The sequence below is a fragment of the Sarcophilus harrisii genome, chromosome X (genome assembly GCF_902635505.1).
Source record: "Sarcophilus harrisii chromosome X, mSarHar1.11, whole genome shotgun sequence".
In the NCBI taxonomy this organism is placed as follows: domain Eukaryota; kingdom Metazoa; phylum Chordata; class Mammalia; order Dasyuromorphia; family Dasyuridae; genus Sarcophilus; species Sarcophilus harrisii.
The window spans coordinates 45,441,114-45,445,026 of NC_045432.1; the positions used below are offsets into that span (position 1 = coordinate 45,441,114).

General features: G+C 42.6%; 1 non-coding gene across 1 annotated transcript; it reads right to left on the minus strand.

Moving 5' to 3' along the window:
• On the minus strand, window positions 1-73 carry TRNAA-AGC. The gene has a single exon. It is a non-coding gene; the product is annotated as a tRNA-Ala (tRNA).
• Window positions 74-3,913: the final 3,840 nt, after the last annotated feature.

A 3,913-nucleotide genomic window follows, 5' to 3' on the forward strand; every position in this document is an offset into this window, starting at 1 on the left:
TGGTCCCAGTGGGGATAGAACCCAGGACCTGCTGCATGCTGAGCGGCCGTGATAACCCCTACACCATGGGACCAAGGTTAATATTCTATGCTACTGTAGCTCATTAATAGGAAGGGTGCGCATCCATGCCCCACGTTCCATATCCGTTACTGTCAATGACCTTATCTGGCTGGTGTTTCGGGCATTGCTTTGAGTGCTTGCTAATCAAGCAGGAAGCATTTATTAAGCAACTACTGTGTGCTAGGTCCTGGCAGAAGGCTGAGGATACACAAAGAGCAAAAAGATAGTCCCTGATCTTAGGGGGCTCACAGTCTAACAGGGAAGTTATGCAAAGAGATATATACAAAGCAATCTGTCTGTCCGTCGAGTCGGAAATAAGGAACAGAGGGGAGTCACTAATAGTAAGGGGCTTAGGGAAGGCTTCCTGTGGAAGGTGGGATCTTGGGTGGGGCTTAAAGGAGGCCAGGGAGGTCAGAGGTCTGAGGTCAGAGCAGAGGAGGGAGAGCCTCCCAGGCCCCTGACAGCTAGGAGCAAGGCAGGATCCCTTTCAGAGCTGTCACTCATTTGGGGTGCTGATGGGTCATTTCCATGATGCTTTTTGATCCCATCTGTGGTTTTCATGCGGGACATACTGGAATGTTTGTCATGTCCTTCTCCAGCCCATTTGACAGATGAGGAAGCTGAGGTACAGGTCACATGACCAGGGTCACATAGCTAGTAAAGGTCTGAGCAAGATCTGCTCTCAGGAAGAGGAGTGCTCCTGATTCCAGGCTATCCACTGCCTTAGGCGTTGCCCCCTCAGTCTAATAAAGCATACACAATACTTGTAGGGACACATGTACCACATTCTCTTAAAAACCAAAGGACAGTGTTAATATCTGGTGAATAGTGCAACAGAAACCAAATTGATTTAGCATTTTAATGCTCTACCAATTAAACAACCAAAGTAATGCTTTCCAGAACTTGATAAATTAAGATGGAAATTCATTTGGAAGAACACAAAGTAGCAAGGAAAATAAATGAAAAAGGAGAGGTGTAAAGGGGGCAAGTACCTCCAGGTTTCTATGAATATTATGAGGCAACAGTCATCAAAATCTTTTGATACTGGTTAAAAAAATAGAAAAATAAATCATTAAAATAGACTGAATAAGGAAGAATTAGAAATAGTGAAACTCAGTATCTCAGTGTTTGCTAAACCAACACACTTACAATAGTTTGAGAACAACTCTGTATTTGATAGGAATTGCTGGGTAAATGGAAAAGGGGTGAGGCAAAAATTAGGCTTAGATTAGTATATTGTAACATATTCCATAATTAATTCAAGATTGATACATGATCTGAATATTAAAGTTTTTACCATAAAAGTTAGAAGAGAAGCAAATCTCATATTTTCCCAGTTTTAGATTGCAGAAGAGATGAATTCTTCCACAAAGCAGGGTTAGAGGTGATTACAAAAAAGAAAATAGATGATTCTGGGGGTAAGTTTTCTGTTTGCTGAAAAGATGCTTAACTGTTTGTCATCATTTTATACATACCACAGTGGTGCTTTAAGACTAATGAATATGTGGCGTGAATATGAGTCTGAAGTTTATTTCCTTTTCTTGTTTTTTGATAATAACTTTTTATTTTCTCTGGAGGTGATTGATGGATTCTTTCAGTGGTTATTTCACCCTCTGTTTCTAGTAGGTCTGGGCAACAGTTGTCCTTGAGCTCTGGAAGAATGCTATCTAAGGCCTTTTTTGCTCAGGGCCTGCAGGTAGACAAATAATTTGAAATTGTATCTCCTGGATCTATTTTCTAGGTCGGCTGTTTCTCCAATGAGGTATTTTTCATTTTCTTCCATTTTTTTCATTCTTGCTGGTAGGTTTGACTGGTTCTTAAATGTCTTATAGTCATTAGCTTCCATTTGCCATTACTGGTTTTTAATGTGTTGTTTTGTTCAGTTAGGTTTTGTGTTTCCTTTACCATGTGACCAATTCTGCTGTTCAAGGTGTTGATTTCTTTTTTAGATTTTGGCAATTATTTTTTTAAGGGATTGATTTCTTCAGTGGATTTCTTTGCATTTGGCTGATTGTTTTTCCCCCCCAGCAATTGCCTTCCTTTTTGAAGCTGTTGAGTCTCTCTTGCGTACCTCTCGTGTCTTTTCCCATTTTTTTCTACCTGTCTTAGTTGCCTTTTCCCAGTCTATTTTGTGCACTTCCAAGAAGCCTCTTTGGGCTTCAGAAAACTCATCTCACCTTCTGAGGTTTCCTCTGGGCATTTTGTCCTTGCCTGAGTTGGTGTTTTGATCTTCCCTGTCACCACGGGAGGTTGCTCTGGTCAAGGTTCTTTGCTGTTTCTTGCTCATTTTCTTCCTCTTTCTTTTGGCATTTCCTCTTCTTTTACTTTTGTCGTTCATGCCTGCCTTTGGGGTAAAGGGGGAGCTGTCCTCCACTTCCTGTGTAGCTCTGAGCCTTAGTTTTGAGCACATGGGCCTTCAAACAAAGTGTGTGTTGTTTTGCTCACAGCAGGGAGCAGTGCTCCTTGCTCTTTCCAGGAAACATACTGGTCTCCCAGAATTTGCCTTCTGGGCCTGAACTGGAGTCTGCCACTCTGATGTGCTCTGCTACTCTGCAGAAATTCACATCAATCTTTCCAGGCCCTTGTAACACCAGCTTATTCTCAATGTTTTATGGACCATTACGTTCCATCATTTCATATCCCACACCTTACTTGGCCATTGCCTAATTGGTGGGCATCTACTCATTTTCCCATTCTTTGCTACTACAAAAATGGGTGCTACAAACATTTTTCCACCTGTGTGTGCTTTTCCCTCTTAGGTCATTTCCTTAGGATATAGGCACAACAGCAGCCATGCTGGATATGAGTCTGCATACTTTGCTAGCCCTTTGGGCATAGTTTCACACCGCTCTCCAGAATGGTTGCATCCTCTCACAACTCCACCAAGAATGCATGATTGTCCCTACTTTCCCACCTTCTCTGCCATATTAATGGTTATATTTTCCTGTCCTATTTGCCAATCTGAGAGTGTGGAGTGGTACCTCAGAGTTGCCTTAGTCTGCTTTTCTCTAATCAATAGCGATTTTACCATTTTTTTCATGAGTATAAATGGTTTTAATTTCTTCTGAAATTGTAGGTAAAGAAGGGGATTGGTTAGTTAGGGGGAGAAATCTTTGTAAAAAATGTATATAAGGACTTGTTAACCACATGTATAATTTAGACAAGTTGGCAAAAAATGCTAGATCCTTGGCTCCACTGGGAATTGAACCCAGGACATACCACTGGCAAAGCGAATGTGATAACCACTACGCCATGAAAGCCAGCACAGGGCTGGGCTCTGCTTTCAGTCTTAAAGAGCTCATACAGAGTCATGCCAGGCATTTCATATTCTTTATTCTCAGAGGATGTGTATACCTGCTGGTTCTGGCGTGACTCTGAGTGCTTCCTAATCGAGCAGGAAATATTTGTTAAGCGCCCACTATGTGCCAGGCACTCTGCTAAGCCTGAGGATACACAAAGAGGAAAAAGACAGTCCCCAATCTCTGGGGGCTCACAGTCTAACAGGAGAGCATGCAAAGAGATATATATAAAGCAATCTGTCTGCCCGTTGAGTCGGAAATAAGGAACAGAGGGGAGACACTAGAATTAAGGGGCTTAGGGAAGGCTTCCTGTGTAAGGTGGAATCTTGGGTGGGGCTTAAAGGAGGTCAGGGAGGTCAGAGCAGAGGAGGGAGAGCCTCCCAGGCCCCTGACAATTGGGAGCAAGTCAGGATCCCTTTCAGAGCTGTCACTCTTTTGGGGTGCTGATCGGTCATTTCCATGATGCTTTTTTACCCCATCAGTGGTGTCTTGGTGAAGATACTAGAGTGTGTGTCATGTCCATGTCTAGCCCATTTGACAGGTGACGAAGCTGA